Source organism: Lissotriton helveticus, chromosome 3_2 (genome assembly GCF_964261635.1).
Source record: "Lissotriton helveticus chromosome 3_2, aLisHel1.1, whole genome shotgun sequence".
Classification (NCBI taxonomy): Eukaryota; Metazoa; Chordata; class Amphibia; order Caudata; family Salamandridae; genus Lissotriton; species Lissotriton helveticus.
Window position 1 is genome coordinate 113,389,251 of NC_136062.1, and position 26,374 is coordinate 113,415,624.

The window sequence follows — 26,374 nt, forward strand, 5'->3', positions numbered from 1 at the left end:
CAATGGGGACGGCGATGGGTTGTCCCTTCGCGCCAGAAATGGCCATTATGTACATGGCGCTCTATGAAGAGAAATGGATCTACAATAATAACCCCTACGACGGCCATATTAAAACATGGCGTCGTTATATAGATGATGTTTTTATGTTATGGAGAGGAAATGAGGAACAATTGCAAGAATTTGCCACCTGGCTTAATAACAGGAATCAGAACATCAAGTTCACATTGACCCATAACAAAAAAGAAATCAATTTCCTAGATCTGATGATAAAACATGAAGAAGGAAAAATCTACACATCTTTATATACCAAGGAAACGGACAGGAACACCTTCCTGCACTTCAAGAGCTTTCACCAAAGAAACCTGAGAGACAATCTACCTCTAAGCCAGTTTTACAGACTCAGAAGAAATTGTTCGAAAAAAGAAGATTACTTCTCCAACGCAAAAGAACTCTCAAAAAAACTAGAAGAAAGGATGTACCCAAGAAAATTGCTGAAAAGAGCTATGAAAAGAGCCTGGTTTTACCCCCGTGAGGCCCTACTCACACCAAAAGAAAGAGACACAGACACACCATTGGTGTGCGTCACGACCTTCTCAGGGGCAACAAATGACATTAAGAAAATTGTCCGCAAAAACTGGAACACAGTCAAAGGCCTAAAACCACTGGAACAACCGCCCATCTTTGCACTCAAAAAGAATGGCAATATAAAAAACATGTTGGTCAGAGCTGACACCCATATTCCAAAGGAAGAGACGTCACTAAGATCCATGTTGAGTTTACCACCAATCAAAGGCCATAGAAAATGTGGTAACTGCGTTTCGTGCGAAAGCACCATAGAAGGCACGAGGTTCACCTATGGAAACAAATATATACAGCACGACGAGTTTACCAACTGTAATACAAACTACGTCATCTACTGTATAATATGCCCATGTGAGATGGCATACATAGGAAAAACGAGTCAACCAGTCAAAACCAGGATCTCTCAGCATCGCTCAAGAATCCGATGCAAAACCCTGAATGCACCCATGGTGACACACTGTGAAGAAAACGGACACAGACCAGAGGAAATGCGCTGGACGGTCCTAAGACATATAAAAGGCAAAAACAGGGATAACATCATGTCAAAGTTGGAAGCAAAGACAATCTTGTACCTGGGCACCACTAATAACGGACTAAACGAGATGTCAGAAGTGACCAATGTGTAATAAAAAGCACGGACACCCCAGAAATTATTCGAATACATTAAACAGTCTGCTCTAACCAATGAACACTGAACTTTCCTTATTAAAGTTAGGATTTAAAACCAACACTCGAAGGAGTGGTGAGCACATGTAACAGTCTACACGAAACAATTTACATAGAGTAAGACTATAAATTCACAAAAACGAAGCGCACACGAGTTGCTAAGCAACCACATGGAAGCAAACCCCATGTGACAACGAAGGCGACCCTCGACCAATAGGAATAAGGCTAAGTTAATCCTATCACTGACGACCTACGTTTCGAGAGAGACACTCCAGACACTGCCTGCGACAGCCGCAAGAGCAAGGACGAAGAACCCACGGGACTCAGCCAAATAATATCAGGTATGGAAGGAGATTCCCCGCGTCAATCACTCTGCACTAACCTGAGCTTTCTAAAGTTTAAAGATAGTAGAAATGCGGCGAAGAGTGCTCCCGTAAAAGTAAACAATCATAATCGGGCTTCGCGCGTCTAACCAAGCGAACCCCTTTAACCTCTAGCCCCGCCGAGAACAACACACGAAAACAATCACAACAGGAATCCATAACCTGCTAAACCGCGCCTTCCTCGAAACCAGTGCCCTGAGATGTATGCTCCGCTGAAAACACTAATGCAGAATGTGCTATGTCACGAGAGCAGACCAGAAAAAATCAATAACGCCATGTTTCTCTCCACAGAGAAAACAACGACTTCGATTCTAGACACCTCTAGAACCAAGAAAAAGAAACAACAGCACCCAAACACATGGACCGTAAAGACCAAGGGTACGTGATCACAATCCCCCAAAACACTCATGTCCATAATACCTGTACACCTACACTGACTTGGTATCATTACCTCCTACAGGTGATGCCCTACAACCCAACCTTAGCCCTGATGAAGACCGCACTACACCAGTAGTTCTAGTCCCAACAACAAGACGGTCGAAACGCGTTGGCATTATCTAGTGGATTGGAGACCTTTATGCTCAACTACTAAACTCATATGGATATATAAGAAAAAAGACTTACACCCTGAATGAGCATAATTTCGGACAGTAACATTCTCCTGCACTACCTGGGACTATTGATTCTACCAAAAATCTGAGGGATATACTTCTACCCCAGATTCACAGTTGGTTTAAGTATAGTAGGATGATTAGAAATGACCACAATACAATGAAGTGTACAGTCTAACCCCTTTCTTTTGATCGTTTTGCGAATGTATATATGTTTTTTTTGTGTAAAGTCATATATGTTTTTTGTGATATAAACACGTCCAGTCGTGGTAACAATCTTTATAATTTTTCTGTGTAAAAAAGGAGAGCCTTTGAAAAGAATGCGGATACCAATGTTAAATAATATAAAGAGAATCAAATGAACAATAACGCAGAGTCAATAAAAGGGACTTCTGTGAAAAAACTGAGTTTGCATCTATGGTGTCAGAGGTACTACTGTTGGTAAATATTGTTAGAGATTCCACCTCTGATCCCCTTAACTGAATCAACCCCCCCGTATTTCTAAAACTTTGTGTAGACTCTAGTCTACGAGGGCATTACAGCAATTTATTTCAGACAGCAATAGAGATTTATCCATCTCTACCAGCGGGAGACTAACCCTCCCTCTGTGTGTTAAACAAATCACATTGGTACTGCCTCTTTAGAAAAAGTCCAGCTACTATACACACATAATCGCCTCCTTATGATCACGTACCGACAAACATCGATAAAAATTGGTCAACTTCCTAAATGAACTCACAAATGGGTGAACCAAAAACACTAAGCATCCGAGAAGAGGACATTGAAGCACTACTCAGAAGACCATCGACACTAAACCCAGGAAATACAGCAATTAACTCGAGCCAGACAACCGAGCTAGAAAAAATCACCCGCCTTAAGAAAAAACAAATCCGTACCTCACTGCACGGTGAAGTTCTACTAGAACACCTGAGGGCGGGAACAACACCGGTGGGCCTCCAAGTTAAAAACGTGCCCGTGATATTCACCGACGACCCAGAATACTTACAAGGATTCAGCCATATCGGAACAAAGTGCTCCAGAGATTGGATGTTTCACTCCATCAAGACAGCAGAAAGGTTAGGCCTGAAAGAACAAGAACTGATCAAAGAATTGGAAGCAGCTTTCCGGAATAACCAGGCAGTAGAAAACGCACAAGCACTTTTGGCCAAACTAGAAAAAGAAAATCAAACCTTTCAAAAAACAACTGAAGACATAAAGAGACAAAAACTACAAAGAGACATTCTGAATTATTCTGAAAAGAAAACATACCCATACCTTGAAAAAGATTTTTACAATCAACCACAAAACACCGGGTACTTAAGAACCTACGGCGGAAGAAGCCGAAGACAGTTCCTTACTTTCTCAGACGCCTCATCATCTTCCGAAACATTAAGCGACTCAGAGCTCCCTACAAACAGCAGAAATAACCAACAACGTCAATACTACCCTCAGGAGCCTTTTTTAGACAGAGGTACAGGCCGAGCAAGGGGCCGACCAAGGGGAAACAGATGGTTCAATCGAAGACCCAACCAATTCCAGGGAGAAATAACGACGAGACGCAACACCTACAGGTGGTAACGAGAAGTGAAGGAGCAATCTTCAACCTCTCAAATTATACACTATCACCCCATGAAATCAATGCCCTTAACAAAGGACTATCCTTCGTGCCAACGGTCAAACCAGACCTATGCCAATCCAAATTGGAGATGATACAATTATTCCGTAAAATGCGTCTGAAAATATTTTTCCAAAATCAGGAGAACACGAGCCCTCGGAACTACTCGGGGTTAAAAAACACCTCGACATTCTTCCCACAAACAAGCTTGATGCCCATAGAACTTCTAACATTTGAAAAAAACGTACTACGAGATATGGACTGCCTAGACACCAAAAAAAAGTACTTCACGAAATGGAATCTACATAAGGAAGAGAAGCAGGCTTTGGATAATCTAAAAGAAAATAAAAACCTTATAATCAAACCAGCTGACAAGGGCGGAGGTGTCGTGATACTGCCACGAGAGATGTATGAAACCGAAGTCCTAAGACAACTATCTGATGAAAGGTATTACCGAAAAACAGAAGAAGATTGGAACAAAAACATTTTAATCAAATTGAATACACTGAAAAACTATGGACAAAAGGAAGGGTGGCTATCCAAAAAAGAAGGGGAGTACTTAATCAAACAAGCATCAAGAACACCGCGTTTATATATTCTCCCCAAAGTCCATAAAGACCTTAGAAACCCTCCAGGACGCCCCATTATTTCGGGAGTAAACTCAATACTAGAAAGACCAGCAAAATATGTAGACACCTTCCTGAAGCCCTTGGTCAGCTCCACCCGAAGTTACATCAAAGACACCATGCAAGCCATAAACTTCCTAGAACACCAAACATTTGATGAGGACCACGAAATATTGGTAACTATGGACATAGTCAGCCTCTACTCAAATATTCCTCAAGAAGAAGGCTTGGAGGCCATAGAATTTTTTCTAGAAACCAGAGAGAGACCACACAATGTACCATCCGAGTTTCTGCTGCAACTAGCTGAAATTTGCCTAAAATACAACTTTTTCTATTTCAACAATGTACAGTACCTACAAACAATGGGGACGGCGATGGGTTGTCCCTTCGCGCCAGAAATGGCCATTATGTACATGGCGCTCTATGAAGAGAAATGGATCTACAATAATAACCCCTACGACGGCCATATTAAAACATGGCGTCGTTATATAGATGATGTTTTTATGTTATGGAGAGGAAATGAGGAACAATTGCAAGAATTTGCCACCTGGCTTAATAACAGGAATCAGAACATCAAGTTCACATTGACCCATAACAAAAAAGAAATCAATTTCCTAGATCTGATGATAAAACATGAAGAAGGAAAAATCTACACATCTTTATATACCAAGGAAACGGACAGGAACACCTTCCTGCACTTCAAGAGCTTTCACCAAAGAAACCTGAGAGAAAATCTACCTCTAAGCCAGTTTTACAGACTCAGAAGAAATTGTTCGAAAAAAGAAGATTACTTCTCCAACGCAAAAGAACTCTCAAAAAAACTAGAAGAAAGGATGTACCCAAGAAAATTGCTGAAAAGAGCTATGAAAAGAGCCTGGTTTTACCCCCGTGAGGCCCTACTCACACCAAAAGAAAGAGACACAGACACACCATTGGTGTGCGTCACGACCTTCTCAGGGGCAACAAATGACATTAAGAAAATTGTCCGCAAAAACTGGAACACAGTCAAAGGCCTAAAACCACTGGAACAACCGCCCATCTTTGCACTCAAAAAGAATGGCAATATAAAAAACATGTTGGTCAGAGCTGACACCCATATTCCAAAGGAAGAGACGTCACTAAGATCCATGTTGAGTTTACCACCAATCAAAGGCCATAGAAAATGTGGTAACTGCGTTTCGTGCGAAAGCACCATAGAAGGCACGAGGTTCACCTATGGAAACAAATATATACAGCACGACGAGTTTACCAACTGTAATACAAACTACGTCATCTACTGTATAATATGCCCATGTGAGATGGCATACATAGGAAAAACGAGTCAACCAGTCAAAACCAGGATCTCTCAGCATCGCTCAAGAATCCGATGCAAAACCCTGAATGCACCCATGGTGACACACTGTGAAGAAAACGGACACAGACCAGAGGAAATGCGCTGGACGGTCCTAAGACATATAAAAGGCAAAAAAAGAGATAACATCATGTCAAAGTTGGAAGCAAAGACAATCTTGTACCTGGGCACCACTAATAACGGACTAAACGAGATGTCAGAAGTGACCAATGTGTAATAAAAAGCACGGACACCCCAGAAATTATTCGAATACATTAAACAGTCTGCTCTAACCAATGAACACTGAACTTTCCTTATTAAAGTTAGGATTTAAAACCAACACTCGAAGGAGTGGTGAGCACATGTAACAGTCTACACGAAACAATTTACATAGAGTAAGACTATAAATTCACAAAAACGAAGCGCACACGAGTTGCTAAGCAACCACATGGAAGCAAACCCCATGTGACAACGAAGGCGACCCTCGACCAATAGGAATAAGGCTAAGTTAATCCTATCACTGACGACCTACGTTTCGAGAGAGACACTCCAGACACTGCCTGCGACAGCCGCAAGAGCAAGGACGAAGAACCCACGGGACTCAGCCAAATAATATCAGGTATGGAAGGAGATTCCCCGCGTCAATCACTCTGCACTAACCTGAGCTTTCTAAAGTTTAAAGATAGTAGAAATGCGGCGAAGAGTGCTCCCGTAAAAGTAAACAATCATAATCGGGCTTCGCGCGTCTAACCAAGCGAACCCCTTTAACCTCTAGCCCCGCCGAGAACAACACACGAAAACAATCACAACAGGAATCCATAACCTGCTAAACCGCGCCTTCCTCGAAACCAGTGCCCTGAGATGTATGCTCCGCTGAAAACACTAATGCAGAATGTGCTATGTCACGAGAGCAGACCAGAAAAAATCAATAACGCCATGTTTCTCTCCACAGAGAAAACAACGACTTCGATTCTAGACACCTCTAGAACCAAGAAAAAGAAACAACAGCACCCAAACACATGGACCGTAAAGACCAAGGGTACGTGATCACAATCCCCCAAAACACTCATGTCCATAATACCTGTACACCTACACTGACTTGGTATCATTACCTCCTACAGGTGATGCCCTACAACCCAACCTTAGCCCTGATGAAGACCGCACTACACCAGTAGTTCTAGTCCCAACAACAAGACGGTCGAAACGCGTTGGCATTATCTAGTGGATTGGAGACCTTTATGCTCAACTACTAAACTCATATGGATATATAAGAAAAAAGACTTACACCCTGAATGAGCATAATTTCGGACAGTAACATTCTCCTGCACTACCTGGGACTATTGATTCTACCAAAAATCTGAGGGATATACTTCTACCCCAGATTCACAGTTGGTTTAAGTATAGTAGGATGATTAGAAATGACCACAATACAATGAAGTGTACAGTCTAACCCCTTTCTTTTGATCGTTTTGCGAATGTATATATGTTTTTTTTGTGTAAAGTCATATATGTTTTTTGTGATATAAACACGTCCAGTCGTGGTAACAATCTTTATAATTTTTCTGTGTAAAAAAGGAGAGCCTTTGAAAAGAATGCGGATACCAATGTTAAATAATATAAAGAGAATCAAATGAACAATAACGCAGAGTCAATAAAAGGGACTTCTGTGAAAAAACTGAGTTTGCATCTATGGTGTCAGAGGTACTACTGTTGGTAAATATTGTTAGAGATTCCACCTCTGATCCCCTTAACTGAATCAACCCCCCCGTATTTCTCAAATTTATAAATGACCCCCACCGTTCCAATATGGTTCCCTGACTTCCCTTCTCTGGGATCTTTTAGCTGGGAATAGTACTCATATGTCTAGATCAACATCATGGTAACGAAACTTCCCCCCCTTTTCCCCCTCTTTTTCCCCTCTCTTCCTTTTTCTTCGACTTGGGCAGTTTCCCTTATTCTTTTTACATGAAAAAATGTCTTACAAATGTCTTATATTGAAGTTGGAATTGTACAAATCAGTCCTCTCAAACCACAAACTTTCTGTATATATGATGTATCTTAATGTGTGTTACAACATTTTTTTTTTTTTACAATCCAGTATATCCAGTGATAACTGTTGTATTTTAGATAGTATTTTGGTATTCTTTGTTGGTTGATCACCAATTTATTAATTTTTGTTAGTCGTTGTTTTTTGGGTTAGTCTTATCTTAGTTGATTGTGATTATTTATTTATCCTTTTGTGTCTGGTATGTTAAATGTATATTTATGTATATATATGTTTGTAACTCTTACAGCCCTGACGAAGTTCCTAAAAAGGCAAGAGGAACGAAACGCGTTGGCTGTGCCTATGCTTCATGAACAAAAAAATATTTTTGAATAAAGAAGAAGACACTTTAAATTACTATTTTTACTGACTTTGTTTGAGTGCACCTTCCGTTTCTGCTTTTTGTATTTCATGGAATAAAACCTCTTATGAGAGGGGAGGAGAACTTGTAGTGAAATGTGCTAGGGGTACAGAGCCTGTGATGAGGGAGTGGAGAGAAGGTCATGGGATGGGTAGTCAGAGGGATATCCATTCCAATGTATATAGTGTGAAGGTATATTTGTAGTAAGGGAGTCGTGTAATTTAACAGTAAGTGTGTGAAACCCTTGTTGTGAGAAAAGAGAACAGGCGGGTTATGAACCCTATGATGAAGATGTGGAATTGGTATGGGCCCTATGGCAAGTTATTGGAAAGGCAAATGATTACTGCTGATAGCAAGAAAACAGTGTGGAAGGTAATACTTTATAATAAGAGAGTTTGCAAGGGCAAAGAGGCAGAGATGGTCATGTATACTTTGGGTTTTATAGTTGACTAGTAATAAGTCCTTGCTAGTCTGTATAGCTTTTGGTTTTATAGAGTGCGTGGGACTAGTGGATTTCTTTACAGGGCTAGAAGATTATTGTATCCCTTTGTCCCTTGGACAAGTACAGTTTTTCAAAAATTCCACACCCCTGTTAAATAATGAAGTAATATGGCTTGTCTTCTCACAGGACCATATTTATCCCCCCAATAGCCAACATGTAGGTGAAAAATATATTTTTCCATCTTTTCCAAAGGATAACTGGCTCTCCAGGAAAGGGTAAAAAGCTAGGCGGAGCTGACATACTTTGTTCTGCCATTTCTTTCACTCAAAATAGTAATCCAAAATAATAAATTACCATAAAAAATGTAAACAACAAACTAACATAATAAGTTAAAATAATTGTCTGAAATAATAAAATACAATAAGGTCCATTAACCATATAATACAGTTATACATGTGCTTGTCGAATCCGTTATGAATATCACAGTACTCTCTTCATGTAGACTGTATGAAGGCAGGATAGTCCTCTTTATATATAGACTGACAGGAAGTATCCGAAGACAAAATAGTCCTCCTTCTACGTAAACTGCCAGAATATCCGCGTTGCACACGATGATGATTTCCAGCCTCCACAAAGAATATCAGGTCTCAAGCTCGCATTTCCAGGTTAAACTTCAAATTATTTCCTTGCTTATGGTCGCTGAGAAACGAAAACAAGCAGCTAGTGAAGGAATGTAAGTTTGTGAAGAAATGTAGTTCGTGAAGAGAAACTAATGACCAGTAGCTGCTCTCGATACTGCTCTCGTGTTAAGCAGGTATAGCTCATTAGCGCGTGTCAGATTTCAAAAGTATAAATAAAACAAAAGTAGTCCCTGCAATATTGCCAACTAGATATGGTTTTGGAAACAAGATATATATCCTTTTTTTTGTTATATCTTGTTTCCAAAACCATATCTAGTTGGCAATATTGCAGGGACTACTTTTGTTTTATTCATATCTTTCTCCTTGTCCCTTATCGGATTTTTAAGGAGACCTCCCTTCTCCTTTTTACATTTCAAAAGTAAACAGTACGCATTGTTTCCCATAGATTTGGATAATTTAGATGATTAAATTATGGCAATAGAAATGTGCCAAATAGACCCGATCAAAGTCACAGTAAACAGTTACACCTCCACAGTAAACCGGAGCAATCAGTAGGTTCGCCCTACTCTTTCACCCCTGTGTTTTTAACTTTTATTTTGCTCATGGTTTAATGCACTGGCAGAGCGTGTTTTTACCTTTCAATTCACTCTCCTAGTGATGCGCTGTTCACGCAGGCTCCGCCGATTCAGGCGCGGAGTATACACCTCCCTCCAAACACTGCGGTCACATCCCACGCCCTCCTTGCAGGCGGGGCAGTGGGGGCGCGGCTGAGGCAGCTGAAGCGAGCGGCGTCATTATAAAAGGACCGCCCAGCTCGAGGCTCGCCCTACTCTTTCACCCCTGAGGCGGCGTCATTATAAAAGAACATGTTGTTACCTCCGCGCAGCGGACGTGCCTTTGGAGCGCCGAAGGTGCGCCAAAGGTAAGCCCGTCTGCGCCCGTCCGCGGCAGGACGGGGCTAAGGACGAGGCCCCTCCCCTGTCCCCCTACAGATATGACAAGATTAAACCAGTTTCTTTATTCCTCTGAGGCTCTTCAACTAATTCGCAGGAAGGCCTCCTTATCGGAGGGGTTTTTGTCAAATTGCTCCACCAAGTTCCCGATGAAACTAGAAGGGCCAGTAGCATGCCGCTGCTGTTTCTTTCAAAGCGACGCTACACCAAACCCTCTTACATTCAACCATTCTCCCAGAATTGTCAGGAAGGAGCAGCATACCTTTATGCTATGTAATGTTAGATCCCTCCCCAAACACTAGTTTGAAATTTGGGATATGTTAAATTCTCACTCTCCAGAGATCTGTTTTATGACCGAATCGTGGCTAAATGACACCAACCTCCCATCCGTCAAGATTGCGATCCCGGAAAACTATAAATTTATGCATCTAGACAGGAAGGGTAAAATAGGGGGGGGGCATAGCCATTGCCTTTAAACAGCACCTCAACATATCATGGGCTTACTCGTATCAGGATGAGCTGATGGAAATTGGCATTTTCAAAGCAAAATTTTCAGCTTCAGAGTGTTGGACGGGCGCTTTAGTCTATAGTCCACCTGGCTCAAAAAATGCATTCTCGGACACACTCACAGACCTGATAGCTACGTATGCCCTGGCAACAACTAAGTTTATAGTACTTGTTTTTTTTTATTATCACGGGGAACAAACCTCCCTCCCAGAGGTCAACAAACTATTCTCAGACATGGAACATATGGGCCTTTATCAAAGAATATCTGGGCCTACGCATAATGGCGGCCACACCTTAGACCTCGTCTTCACTAATATCGAGGACCTTAGATGTGACCATCTGCAGCCTCTGGTATGGTCGGACCATCGGATGATCAAGTTTACTTCCCGCCTGCCAACTCAGGCCTCCTCTGGCCTGCCTAATGTCATGGGCCTAAGGCTTATAGGCAATGGGACAAACTTACCCCTCAGGCTTTTGAGTTGGCTTTTTGGCCAACAGAGGGATCAGAAGACCTGGATGTAGAGAATAGACTGTTAGGACTCAACAAGGGGATGAAGGAGGCACTGGACACCATTATCCCTTTGAAACATAAACCTAGGCCTACCCCTAGCCGTATGTCGGCCAATTGGTTCACCTCAGACCTGAGACAGGAAAAGTCGGCATGCTAAAAATTGGAAAGGCAATGGAGATACAAAAAACAGAGCAATCAAAACATCAATACAAAGCCGCACTTGCCACATACCATCGGAATCTGAAGGCAGCTCGATGCCCGACCTTTGCAATCCAAATCGAACAGTCTAAAAACTCGGCCAAGGCCCTCTTTGATATAGTAAAAGGGTTCATTGAACCCACAGTATGCAAATTACCCGTTATTGAGACGAAGGATCTCTGTGACTCACCGGCCGAATTCTTTTATGAAAAGATTGAAAAGATCTATGCGAACTTTCCCCCGGACATCCAGGCTTGCCCTCCCATTCTAGACAACTTTGAGGATGACCCTGTTAGCCCTAGTTGTTCTCTTGAACATTTTGAGTATATTACTCTAGCATAGAGCCAAAGGGCGTTAACTTCTGCCAAATCAGGGTGTCCAACGGATCTATGCCCACCCAAAACTATGTCACTCCTATCACATATACTAGCCCCTACAGTACAAAAAATATTCAACCTTTCCATCAGTGAGGGGGTGATTCCTGCCTCGTGGAAGGAGGCCTTTGTGCGCCCTATTTTGAAGAAACCCTCAGCCGACCCGGCGGAACTGGCTAACTACTGCCCCATCTCCCTGCTCCCCCTGTTGGGTAAACTACTGGAAGGCCTGATTAATAGCCAACTGAATGGATACCTTGAATCGAACAACATCTTGGATGCCTCACAGTCAGGTTTCCGCCGAGGATTCAGCACAGAGACGGCCCTTCTATCTGTGACTGACTCCTTGAGAATGAACATGGACAGTGGCGGTTCAGCCATTCTGATTTTGCTTGACCTCTCCGCGGCCTTTGATACCATCTCCCACTCTAGGCTCGCGGAGAGGCTAAGCGCCTGCGGCATTCGTGGGTTAGCCCACAAATGGCTTTGGAACTTTTTGGCAGATCGTTTTCAAACGATCATACTAGGTCCCCACCAATCTAAAAGAACCTCATTGGATAAGGGCGTCCCCCAGGGCTCCTGCCTTAGCCCTACGCTTTTTAATATCTATTTGGCTCCGTTGGCTAAGGTGGTAGAAGCCTTGGGGTTTGAAATATTATCGTACGCCGACGATACCCAGCTGCTTTTTAACATCGGCCAATATCCCGAAGCAGACAGAATCCGCTTTGCTAAAGGGATTCTGGCAATCGCTCAGTGGATGACCTCCAACTGTTTACAACTCAACCCCTGCAAGACGGAAGTCATGCTTTTTGGGAAGGCTGAAGCGGTCTGGACCAATGAGTGGTGGCCATCACAACTCGGCCCTCCTCCCATTCCAAAGCCATGTGTAAACAATTTGGGAATAAAACTTAACCAGTCCCTGTCCATGCATGATCAGGTGGCCGCAATATCAGGGGCATGTTACTACAGACTGAGGCTACTGCGAAAGATTCTGCCTTTTATCCCCACGGAACATCGGAGAACCATAACTCATGCCTTGGTCATGAACCGCATGGATTATGGCAATGCCTTGTTGGCTGAGGTGGGAGCCACTGCCCTGCAAAAATTGCAAGTCATTCAGAACACGGCAGCAAGGCTGGTCCTGAATATGCCGGTTGGCTCCCCCTCTCGGCCACTGCTACGTCAGCTGCACTGGCTGCCGATTAAACAAAGGTCGGCTTTCAAGATATGCTGCCTCACTTTCAGCACACTGCATGGTCAAGGCCGCAGTATCTCCAGGACAGACTAGCAAGATACACTCCATCTCTCCTGTTAAGATCTGGCTCCTTGCAGCTACTTCAGGTACCCCGTATTAGACGACAGCGATCAGGAGGCATGGCATTTTCGTACATCGCCCCTAAATATTGGAATAGTCTCCCCCAATCACTTCAAGAAATCCCTTCTTATCTTAGTTTCCGGAGACACTTAAAAGCATTTCTGTTTTAACTAACTCCTACTCCTCGACAATCCCGCCAATGAGGTGACTCAGAGTAAAGCGCCGAGATGCCCCCCCGTGATTCGCGCTCTATAAAAGAGACAATAACATAACATAACATGGAAGTTCATCCAAATCTTCCGTTTTGAACATCGAGTCTTAAAATCTCGTAGTGCTTGAATAAACACTAACGGCAGCTATTATCCTTAAATAATCTTCTCTCTTTCAGGTTAAAGGATTAAATAACTTACAGTTCAGCTGAATTCATTGCGCCTTCTTTCATTAGCGTTGTCAATCTTTGTACAACACCTTTCCAGGGGTTATTCATAGCTCCCCCTGCGCAACTAGCGTGAGTCCCTTGTCGCCAAAAATGTAGTAATTACCAGACATATTATGGTAGTTCCAGTGGTTTGATTTTCTTAGTATCTTCTTTACATGTTAGCATCCAGCAGTTCCAGGACATGATATCTCAGCACATGGTATTAAACCAAAGAAAAGTATTGTCAAGCTGTTATGGATACACCTCAACCTAAAGATCAATTAGAGTCTTTTTTAGGAATTGCTGAGTATTGTTCTAAATGTATCCCTAATTTTGCCAATTTGGTATAACCAATGAGGATGTTATTAAATAAAGGAGTGGAGTATTTGTGGGGAACAGATTGTGAGGCTGCATTTGCTTCTGTCTGGAAATCACTTGCTCCAGCTCCAGCATTAGGACATTTTGACGTTACAAAAAAGACCAGGGTTACAACTGATACTAGTAATCTGGGTTTAGGAGCTGTTTCGACACAGAAGGTACTAGGTGAAGAAAAGATCATTGGTTTAGCTTCAAGGAGATTGCTAGGTGCTGAATTGTCTTATTCAGCAATTAAAAAAGAAACCCTAGCTTGTTGTTGGGGTTTATACCATTTTAGATATTATCTTTGGGGTTTGACATTCACAGTTAGGACTGATCATAAACCGTTATTGCATGTATTCAAATGTGGCAGAGGGCTGGAAGGTAGTGTTACTCCTTGCATTTGTAGGTGGCTGTTATCTGTTTCTGATCTAAATTTTGATGTGGAATTTGTTAGGGGAAACAAAAATGTAGTGGCAGATTTTTTATCCCATTTACCAGTAAGTGAGGAGTAAGATGTTTTTCTAATGGATGAATTTGATGTCAGTCCAGTAGATGAAGAGTTAGCTTTGGCGGAAGAAGAATGGAGTGGTGCTGTCCATAATAATGAAGAATACAAGCAATTGAAGAGTCTAATTAGCAATGGTTGGCAAGGCACTCTTGACGAGTGCACTGCACTGGGGGCAGCCCCGACACCCACCGACCACGCACGCAACCTTGGAATCATCCTCGACTCTACGCTCTCAATGACCAAGCAAGTCAACACCGTCTCCTCCCCCTGCTTCAACAACCTCTGCATGCTGCGCAAGATCTACAGATGGATCCCGACAGATACAAGAAAGACAGTCACCCAGGCCCTCGTCAGCAGCAGACTCGACTACGGAAACACCCTCTACGCAGGAGTCCCGACCAAGCTCATCAAACGACTACATGTTCCAGTTAGAGAATCTACGTGTCCTTCTGAACTTTATAGCGAAACCCTTATTTGTAGTGGACCCAACTCGAGTCTGAGAAAGGTGCACGGCGTCCAGAAATGATATGTGCTTGACAATATCGAGAATTAGGAGGACGCAACGATGATGGGGATAGTTTTCCGCCCGTTCAGCTTGTTATCAGAAGCCAACCGTCATCCTCGTGCCTATTCTACACGCTTATCGCCTTAGGTTTCGTATTTAACCCAGGACTGGCTGTCCGCTTGCATCATCGTTGCGTCCTCCTAATTCTCGATATTGTCAAGCACATATCATTTCTGGACGCCGTGCACCTTTCTCGGACTAGAATTGGGTCCACTACAAATAAGGGGTTCGCTATCAAGTTCAGAAGGACACGTAGATTCTCTAACGTGAATACACCGTTTACACCTGTCATCATCTTCCCTGTTCTTGGGACCTGCGTTTTGCAAGGAATTTGTCCCTTTTTCATCTTTTTATTCAGATTTCATCATTTCTGCAGAAGACCATTCAGTTGTTGCCCCTTCTTCACATTGGAGACTTTATCATGAGACTTCCTGCACAACATCGATAGGTGAAACTCCTGATGAAGTGTAACCCCCTGAGTACCCCGGGGTTGAGAACTCAGTAACCAAGCGAGATTGGGGTGATACACTAGTGGGTTTAATCACACAAAAGAACACATGATACAACAAAGCCGTTGGGCAAGAGATGGGTGGAGGAGCCGATGTTAAGGGCGTCCAACCGTCCTCTGAACAACTGTCGGTCCCGACAGCCACCCAACAGAGGACACCGTGCTAAGCAGTGGCCGACAATGCCACTCGAACTGAGGAAAGGATGTTAGGGAAAGCGCACTCTCTATTTCGTCCTCTGCATAGATGCCGGTCCCGACACCTCCCAACAGAGGGCAAAAAGAAGGATGGATGGAAAGCAAAAGGCAGAGCCCCAATGTTCGATAACTCTCGAACGGGGACTGTTGCTCTGCGTAGTCGAGTTAAAGTCACTCGAATACCCTCGAGCGGGGACTGAGTGCGTAGGCGCTTTAATGCACTGTTCAATGCTCGAACCCTCGAGCGGGGACTGGACGTGTTGGCGCTTCAAATGCGCTAAAGTAAGGCTCGAACCCTCGAGCGGGGACTGGACGTGTTGGCGCTTCAAATGCGCTAAAGTAAGGCTCGAACTCTCGAGCGGGGACTGGACGTGTTGGCTCTTCAAATGCGCTAAAGTAAGGCTCGAACCCTTGAGCGGGGACTGGACGTGTTGGCGCTTCAAGCGCTAAGGTTATATACGGCTCGAACCATCGAGCGGGGACTGGGCGTGCTGGCGCTTCAAGCGCTATGTTAAGAACTGCTCGAACCCTCGAGCGGGGACTGGGCGTGCTGGCGCTAGCTGCGCGTAGACCAAGAGGTGAGAGTATACTCTCCAGAGGGACCGCTCACCTGAGACGAATCAAGGACTCCACGGCGGACTCGAAATATCCGACAGCCGCCCCCATCTCCCGGTCCGTTTTATGCTGTTACTTCCGTGTGCATGCCTCGCGCATGCGCCGCGCGCAGCATGACGGGTGTTGTAGTTCCCGCCAGGGTTTGTATGGGGCTTGTAGTCCTGATACCGTGGGTGCAGAGCTGTTAGTTACTACGCTGTGTTCCGTGTCCTAACAGTACATCCTCCTCCAACCAACCTCCCTTAAACAGGGCCCGGCTTGTCCGGATGCTTCAGGTGGAAGGCGGACACCAAACGTGGTGCGCTTAAACCAGACACAGGTTCCCACGTTTGATCCTCAGGCCCGAAACCTTTCCACGCCACCAGATACCATAGCTTGCCTCTGCTCCATTTGGAATCTCTGATGCCCTCGACCTCGTACTCCGTGTCGGCTTCCACCACATTCGTAGAAGGGACAGGCCGCCCTGCCTCGAGGGCCGGTTTGAGCAGCGACACATGAAACACCGGATGGATCCGCATGTTGTTCGGAAGCTCCAACCGCATCGTCACAGGGCTGAGACAGGTCTTGATTCTGTATGGTCCAATGAATCGAGGGTGGAACACACTGTGTTTGCGAAATCTTAGGTTTTTTGAGGACACCCATACATAATCTCCCTGTCTATATATCGGCCCCGACCGCCTTCTCCTGTCAGCGTACTCCTTGTAAGCCTCCTTGGCGGTCACCAAACGTCTGGCCCTCCTGATCGTTTCCTTGATGTGGGCCACCCTTCTGTTGGTTTCAGGCACCCCAGAGGCGGCCACAGGATGAGACAACGGAAGGAACCTTGGGTGGTGTCCATAGGTGCAGTAGAAAGGCGACACCTTCGTGGAGCTGTGAGTGGCATTATTGTATGCGATTTCCGCAAGCCAAAGCAGATCCACCCACTCCTCCTTGCCCTGGTCGATAAAACAGCGGAGATACTGCTTTAGAGTCTGGTTGAGGCGTTCTGTTTGGCCATCCGTCTGTGGGTGATAGCTGGTGGATAAGGCCGTTGTCATGTGGAGAGCCGAACATCATGTTTTCCAGAACCGGGCCGTGAACTGAGATCCGCGGTCCGATACGATCACACTGGGCAGGCCGTGTACCCGCACCACCTCCTTTAGGAGCATGCCTGCCAGTTGTCCCGCTGTCGGTACCCCTTTGCAGGCGATGAAACGTCCCATCTTTGTGAGGTAATCCACCACAACGAGGATGGCGGTACACCCTTTATCCTTGGGCAAACCAACGATGAAATCCAAAGAAATGCGTTCCCAGGGTCGGACCGGAGTTGGTAGAGGGCGCAAGAGCCCATGGGGCTGCCTGTGATCCGATTTCATGGTTGCACATACCGGGCATCCAGCAACCCACCCACGAACGTCCGCTCGTATCGAGGGCCACCAAAACCGCCTGATTCGTCGGAAACGACTTGGGCTTACAGGAGAAGTGTAGGGCCACCTGTGTTATGAACACCTGCACTGTTGCTGGATCACCACTGTATCGTTCCGGCGTGGCCAATGGTATGGCAACTGGCATTTCCACCACTACCGCTGTTTGTGGGCCTGCGCCATGAGCCCCTGCGTTGAAGGGGTTCCGCTGTACATGGTCCATCCTGGCCTTTAGGTCAGCGGTTTCCTGCCGGGATGCAGCTAGCTCCGTTTGTACGTCGAGCAATGCAGCCAATACGTCGTCCATGGCTGCCATTCTCCTTTCTTAACCGGGAGGTGGATTAAGGTTAATAAGGGTCGGATATTATGTAACCCCCTGAGTACCCCGGGGTTGAGAACTCAGTAACCAAGCGAGATTGGGGTGATACACTAGTGGGTTTAATCACACAAAAGAACACATGATACAACAAAGTCGTTGGGCAAGAGATGGGTGGAGGAGCCGATGTTAAGGGCGTCCAACCGTCCTCTGCACAACTGACGGTCCCGACAGCCACCCAACAGAGGACACCGTGCTAAGCATTGGCCGACAATGCCACTCGAACTGAGGAAAGGATGTTAGGGAAAGCGCACTCTCTATTTCGTCCTCTGCATAAATGCCGGTCCCGACACCTCCCAACAGAGGGCAAAAAGAAGGATGGATGGAAAGCAAAAGGCAGAGCCCCAATGTTCGATAACCCTCGAACGGGGACTGTCGCTCTGCGTAGTCGAGTTAAAGTCACTCGAATACCCTCGAGCGGGGACTGAGTGCGTAGGCGCTTTAATGCGCTGTTCAATGCTCGAACCCTCGAGCGGGGACTGGACGTGTTGGCGCTTCAAATGCGCTAAAGTAAGGCTCGAACCCTCGAGCGGGGACTGGACGTGTTGGCGCTTCAAATGCGCTAAAGTAAGGCTCGAACTCTCGAGCGGGGACTGGACGTGTTGGCGCTTCAAATGCGCTAAAGTAAGGCTCGAACCCTCGAGCGGGGACTGGACGTGTTGGCGCTTCAAGCGCTAAGGTTATATACGGCTCGAACCCTCGAGCGGGGACTGGGCGTGCTGGCGCTTCAAGCGCTATGTTACGAACTGCTCGAACCCTCGAGCGGGGACTGGGCGTGCTGGCGCTAGCTGCGCGTAGACCAAGAGGTGAGAGTATACTCTCCAGAGGGACCGCTCACCTGAGACGAATCAAGGACTCCACGGCGGACTCGAAATATCCGACAGCCGCCCCCATCTCCCGGTCCGTTTTATGCTGTTACTTCCGTGTGCATGCCTCGCGCATGCGCCGCGCGCAGCATGACGGGTGTTGTAGTTCCCGCCAGGGTTTGTATGGGGCTTGTAGTCCTGATACCGTGGGTGCAGCGCTGTTAGTTACTACGCCGTGTTCTGTGTCCTAACATGAAGACAGTGTTTCTGTCGAAACGCACGTTTAGTCAGCCTTGCACCCGTTTCTACAAAAAGACCTATCAATCCACCCAAATAAATTGATTATGTTTTTGGTCTTATTAGATTGCATATTATCCATATTGCATATCTTGTGAAAATCAATCTCAATATTTAAATTTGTATATATGGGAAAGAATGAATGTGGTATGTATGTTGTGCGCTTGTGAAAGTTTCTATGATAATTGTTTGTCTCATTGTCTCTTTATGTAATTAATTGTATTTTATAATATATTGAATAATCAAAAAATTGTACTAATAAATATTTTGTATTTTTCTAATAAAAGTAAATTTGGTTTGAGTGTCCTTATTATGTTCCCTTTAATCATGTTATAGGGATTTGTTTAAGTTGAAGTAGCCCTAGAAAGCTTACATTAGTAGGATCCTGATTATACAAGGAGCAAAGAAGTCCTTGTAAGTCAAGCATCCTTGGGATACTGCTCAATTCTAATGCATAGGATCCAATCCTAATTATATTATTCAAATGTTTTTTCTTTTGTAGTAGTTCAAATCAATGTTGTATTAATGAAATGTATTATTGTTATGTTCATTTTTTATTTATTGTATAAGGGGGGGGCGATATGTGGAGATGTTCTTTTGTTTCCATGGACATGAAAGTTCTTTGAAGTGATGTCATGTCTTAGTTCTGTGGACGACAGTTTTTCCTGGAACTGCTGGAGGTTTATTTTATTTATTTATTTATTTTATTTATTTATTCAAAGTTTTATATAGCGCGAACAAGATCTTTACAGATATCAGAGCGCTTCACAGAGACAGGGGTAGGGGCAATAGAACTGAACAGACATAATGGGAGCAGTATAATAGTCACTAACATAATAGGATAACAGTAATGTACACCAAACATACCGATATACAATCAGGTAACAAATAATATAAGACGGCGCAAGCCATTGATCCCGCTACAATAGAGTTCAGGTAAACATTGGATGTAGGGATGGCTTATACCAATTTCTTAGGATAGAGAGAACACGGGGTGTGGGCATCGGGAGGGTGATTCAACCACCTAAAGTGTATCATATATTGGTCGGTAGTAGGAAGTAGCATAGTAGTGTCACAATCAGGTAAGAATATAGTGCCAAGAAACAATCAGGTGAGCAATAATACAGAGCGATGCAGAGTCTCTGGTCCAACATCTATAAAGTTCAGGAGATTTTGGCCAGAAGGATGGTTTTCACCTCTTTCTTGAAGAGTGCAGTGGAGGAGATAAGCCTGGTTTCAGGAGGGAGCGCATTCCAGATCCTGGGTGCCATTCCTGAGAAGGAGCGCTTGTATGTTTTTTCTTTCCGGAATCTACGAGGTTTCATGAGTAAATTTTTTGTACTTCTGTTGGATCTCGAACCTCCCGATATAGACAACTTTTGAGCGAGGTAGTTGGGTGCCTTGTGGTGCACGGCCGAGTGTGTCATAACGGCAATTTTTAGCTGTATTCTGGCTTCAAAAGGCAGCCATTTTAGAGATTTTAAGTCTGGGGATATATGCGAATGTTTTCTTGAGCCAGTAATGAGTCTCGCGGCAGCGTTCAGGGAGGCTCTTAGGGGTGCTGTTGTGGATAGCGGGAGTCCGCTGAGGGCCACAATTCCATAGTCTATGCGAGGGATGATTAAAGCTTGTACAGCAGTTTGGAAGTCTTTGGCTGGGAGGAAGGGTTTAAGTTTCCTCAGTGTGGTGATTTGGAAATTAGCTCCTTTTGTGGCTTTGCTAACGTGCTGTTGCATGTTGAGCTTGGCGTCAAGTGTGATGCCTAAGGATTTCGCAGAATCCACGATGGTTGGTTGGACATGGAGTGCTGTTAGGTTATTGAGCCAGGTTTGGGTGGTGGTAATTTTCACCGGAGGTGAGATGAGTAGGAACTCAGTTTTCAGAGCATTTAGTTTGAGGTGATTATCGGCCAACCAAGATTGAGTGTTACTAAGTGTGGAATTCAGAAGTTTGACATCTTCCGGGGATCGTAGCTTTGGGTAAAGTTGTGTGTCATCGGCGTACATATGGAATTGAACATTGGATGCTTGGAGCAAGGCGGCGAGCGGTTCCATGACGAGGTTGAACAGTGTGGGGGAGAGGGAAGATCCTTGCGGAACACCTAGATCTGCTGGCACAGGTGTAGATAGCACATTGTCGATCTTGAACTTCTGAGACCTGTTATGAAGGAAGGAGGTAAACCATTTGAGAACAGTTCCCGATAGACCCATTCTAGTGCTTAGCAGCTCCAGTAAGTTCTCGTGTTTGGCCGTGTCAAATGCTGAAGAGAGGTCAAGAAGGATGAGGAGGCAGGACTCATTGCGATCAAGGATTTGGATGGCGTCATCAATTATGTGTGTCATAGCTGTTTCCGTGCTATGTTTCGCTCGGAAGCCTGATTGATGAGGGTTGAGGAGGTCAAATTGATCAATGTGTTTTGTTAGTTGGAGTTGGACACATTTTTCCAGCAGTTTGGCCAGGGTGGGGATATTGGTGATAGGGCGGTAATTGTTCAGGTCAGACGGATCAGCTGTAGGTTTCTTGAGAATAGGCGTGACTTGCCCCACCTTGAGGGAGTCTGGGATGAGACCTTGTTGAAGGGAGCTGTTGATGATTTTGGTCCAAAGTGGGAGGAGCAGGGGGATGAAGTCTTTTACAGCATTAGCAGGTAGGGGGTCTATGAGGTGATTAGAGGGCTTCAAGGTGCAGAGCAGTTTGTGTATTGCTTCTTCCGAGTAGGTGTCGAAGGACAACCATGATGCATGATTTTTAGGTTGAGTGTTAGACATTCTGGTGTGGCTGGGGAATCGGCTTACATCCATGATGAGGTCCTTTCTTATGTTGTCGGTCTTTAGCTTAAAGAATGCAGAGAAGGCTTCACAGTGTGGGGTGTCGCTTGTTGTGCTATTTGATTGTAAGGGTTGTGACTTTGTTTGAGTTTTGATTAGTTCGAACAGCTTTTTTGGCCTGTTTTTAGCTTGGTCCAGCTGGCGGCTGAAGAAGTCAGACTTTGCGCGCTTTATTTTCCTAAAGTAGGCATTTCTCTTGTTCTTAAGCGTTTTGAGATGCAGTGATGTGGGGTCAGATCTCCAGGTGCGCTCTGCCATTCGCATAGCAAGCCTGTCATCATTGAGTCTGCCGTCATACCAAGGGTTAGAGATCTTGGTGGAGACTCTCTTCAGTTGCAATGGGGCGACTTCATTGACTATTGAATTCATAGAGTCAAAGTAGTGATTGGTCAGCGATAGAACATCCGAGGCACCTGATGGGGGAAGGAGGAGACTGCCGATGTGGGGAGGCAGGGTATTGGGGTTAAGATTCTTCATGTCCCTTTTCCAGGTCTTGGATTTGGTAGGTTGAGCCGGGTTAAGTTTAACTTTTTCATTAATAAAGAAGGTGATAATGTGGTGGTCTGACCAGTCACAGGGTTGGATCGCCTCCAGTTGGGTAGAGTCCTCTTCGGCGATGATGAGATCGAGTATCGAGCCTTTGTCGTGTGTTGGTCTATCGCATATTTGGGTGAGGTCAAGCGCATTAAGGAAAGTTTTGAGACTATTCACCACTGCGTCTTTCTGATCGTTCCAGTGGAGATTAAAGTCACCCAGGTAGACTTGGGTGGTCTGCCGACCGGCATTGGATGTGATCGTGTCCATGAATTGTTGAGTGAATGTGAGGTTGTCACCAGGCGGGTGATAGATGAGATGTAAAGCACAAACTTGTTTGCCCTCGCTGGTGATATCGAGGCAGGGGAGTTCACAGGAAGTAAGGGAGGGGGAGGTGGCTTTAGTAACGGAGAGGTTGCTCCTAAAAATGCATGCAATTCCCCCGCCCGTCTTGCCAGGAGGCCTGTCCAGTCTAATGATGTGATAATTGGGGGGGACTAGTATGTCCATTATCGGTGTAGAGGCTTCAGTAAGCCACGTTTCAGTCATCATGGCTAGGTCCAGATCCATTGTTGATACGAGATCAGCGATGTCGGAGGAGTGTCCCTGGGCCGATCTGCAATTGAGTGGGATGCATTTGAGTTTGGGAGTGAGAAGGGTGGTCGAACCTTCTAGAGAGAGGGGGACTTTTCTGAGGTTGCTAAGGGTTGGGAGCCTCAGGGGATTTGTGAGAATTGTGGGTATGGGGATGTGTGTGATGGCTATTTGTTTTACCGGACCTGGGCCATAAGAGCGCAGGAGGGAGCATAAGTCGCGGTCCGACAGGGAGTTGAGGACACGACGGGGGCGGTGGGAGTTATTGCGAGCGGGGATAGTCGGCCAGCGCGGGGGTCGTTGAGGGCGAAGGTATGTGGGGAGGGTGCGTCGTTTGTTTTGTAGTGGAATGGTGGGAGGTTGACTGGGCTGTGAGAAGAGAAGTTCTTTGATTGCGTGGAGGTCTTTTTTGACTAGTAGGAGATCCTCTTTGACTTGTTGGAGGGTGGATAAAGTCAAGTCCAGAGGTGTATTGGGGATGGGGTTGGTGATGAGAGCCGTTGGCGAGTGGTTGAGTAGTGAGCTGGAAAGCGAGCAGGGTACCGGGGGGGGGGGGGGGATATGTTAGCGTTATTGGATGGTTCTACGGTGGTATTAGGTGGGATGGCATTCGATGTGTGGGAGAATTTGTGGGCGAGGGGTGTGGGTGAGGTAGGGGGAATGTGGGAGGCATAGGTAGAGACGTCGGTGGGAGACTGTGCCGATGAATTGAAGAGTGTGTGAAGGCTGGAGACAACGGGGGTGGCAGGAAGGTAGTGGGGGCTGAGAATGGGAGGGGAGAGAGGGGGGGATGCTACGGTAAGTGAGGTGGTATGTTCTGTGGGTCTAGTTGGGAGGGTGGAGCATGGGAGGGAGAAGGATCTGTCGCGGAGGGGGGGGAAAGGGGGGGGAGATAAGCTCCGGGCGGTGGTGTGTTCAGAGGCGTTCGTGGGGGGTGTAAGGTGGGGGGAAGGGAGTGTGGGGGTGTCGAGGATGTGGGGGTATCGGGGATGTATGGGGGGAGTGTTCTCACGTGGGGACTGAGAGTGGGGTGGAACAAAGGGTGGCGTTTGTCGTTATGTGTGTCGTTCTGGTGCGGATCTAGGTAAGAGGCTTTGTGGGTGGGAGTTGTTATGTCAAGGGAGAGAGGAATGGGAGTGATATGAGTGGGGATCAAAGGGATAGTGTTAGAGGGGCGGCTAGTGTATGAGGGGGAGATATTTGTGAATGCGCTTGGGGAGCGTGAGGTGGTAACAGCAGGTGGGCTATTGACTAGGGTGCTGGGGGTAGAGGTGAGGTGCGTGTGGATCCGCTGCTGAGCTATGTTAGAAGGGTTGTGGCTGGGGGATGCGACGTCAGGAGTGATAGTGCTGGGGGAGTTATGGATGGAGGTCCGCAGCTTGGAAAGGTGCTGTTTGAACTTGGGGAACAGGTTGTCTAGTAGTTCCAGGTACTTGTCTGTGGATTGGATTAGGACAATCCCGTTATTGTAGATAGTAATGGTGGTTCTGCCAGGGAAGAGTTGGGAAGGTGTGATAGAGAGAGTTAGGCCATGAGCGGTTTTCCTGGTGGTGGAGACGGTGATTAGGGTTAGGAACGCTTTTCTCCATTGAGCTCTGCGTGAGGTGTGGAAGATGATATCAGTGTTCAGGGCTCCATTGCCCGGTGAGCAGTAGGTGTCGGCAAAGGGCGTTTCAGGGTGCGACCTCAAGAAGTTGTGTTTAAAGCGTTTAGCGGCTTTTTTGGTGAGAGTGGAAGGGTAGTTGATTCTATATGTGTGCTTGCCGATGAGATCCATGTTAGGATGGCTGTAACGGTGAGTGTGGGAGGAAGCACGATAGTAATACACATATGCAAAGAACAACTATCAACCGTTGGTTACAAGCACAGGAGTGACAGTAGTGAGTGGCCAAAAGTAGGCAGAAAGTATAGGAGGTAGCAGTCGGTGCAATCCAGGAACAAACAGTGAGCAGGTACAGCTTACAGAATGTACAATATATGAGAGTTAGCAATCAGTTAAATGGAGCCAAATTGACACATCAGAATGTGAGAGGTAGCATCGGTGGAATCCAGGAATAGAAAGTGAATGGGTGCAGCTTACATGACTAAACTAAGTAAATGAGGTAGTAATCAGTGCATCATAGTGGTAAAGTGAGATGGAAGTAGCTTACAATACTGAACCAAATAAATGAGGTAGCGATAAAAGTGAGATGGGTGCAGCTTACAACATATACAGTATACAAATAGGGATAAACTACTAATGAATTACTAGATCCAATATAGGTGCAAACAAATGATTGCAATAACAAGAATGGCACTAGTGAGCAACCGGTAGAATATGAGGTAGCAATCAGTGCACTGTCGGTGAGGAAAAGTGAAAATGGGTGTAGGTTACATAAAGTGTAAAATACCAATAGTAATATAATACTGCAGTAAAAGTGAAAATGGGTGTAGGTTACATAAAGTGTAAAATACCAATAGTAATATAATACTGCAGTAAAAGGCAGACACTTAAGCACACAAAGATTTAAATACAGAGCTATGTAAAGTCTGTGGTACCGATAGTAAACAGTAGTCAGAAAGACTAGTCCATGATGGCCGCCAAAGAGAGAAAGAGTAGTCTAAAAATGGCCGCCAAGTAGGGGGGATAGAATCATTAGTCCTCTTTTAGTTGTTGCTGTTTTCAGAGCAGGGAAGAGCAGTTTCAGATTCTATTCCGGCTGGCTCAGGATCTTGCATGCCATGGGGAGTCTTATCTCAGTTTTGTTATCTTAAGTGGAGCTGCTGAGGGGCCTCGTGGGTTCAGGCGGTACAGGAGGGGATTAAGTGCTCAGTTTATGGCCCCGGCCATTTTGAACAGAAAGAGTTTTTTTTCCAAAACAAAAACGAAAACGAGTGGGGCAAATTAAGTACCTTATCCAGCACAAACGAGTGGGGCAAAGTAAATACCTTTTCCAGCCTTCACTTCAGCATGTGTTCTGCAGACCCAGCCTCAGGGGCAAAGACGATCTTTTGCCAGCGTTTGCAGATCACGGTGGCAGTGGCGCCCAGATCGACAGGCTCACCTCCGAGCCGAAGGGGGCCGCCTCTGCTCCTGTGTATTACAACTGTGCAGCACATCAAAAACATGCAAAGAAGATACTAAGAGCATACAAACACTGGAACTACCATAATATGTCTGGTAATTACTACACCCTCCCTCCTCTTTTTTGTCTGATTGTTTTTTAAT

The 26,374-nt window shown here is 45.4% G+C and overlaps 1 pseudogene; it reads right to left on the reverse strand.

Moving 5' to 3' along the window:
* LOC144826133 (uncharacterized) overlaps positions 1-8,975 on the reverse strand; it is a 33,413-nt pseudogene extending 24,438 nt beyond the window's left edge.
* Between the last annotated feature and the right edge of the window lie 17,399 nt (positions 8,976-26,374).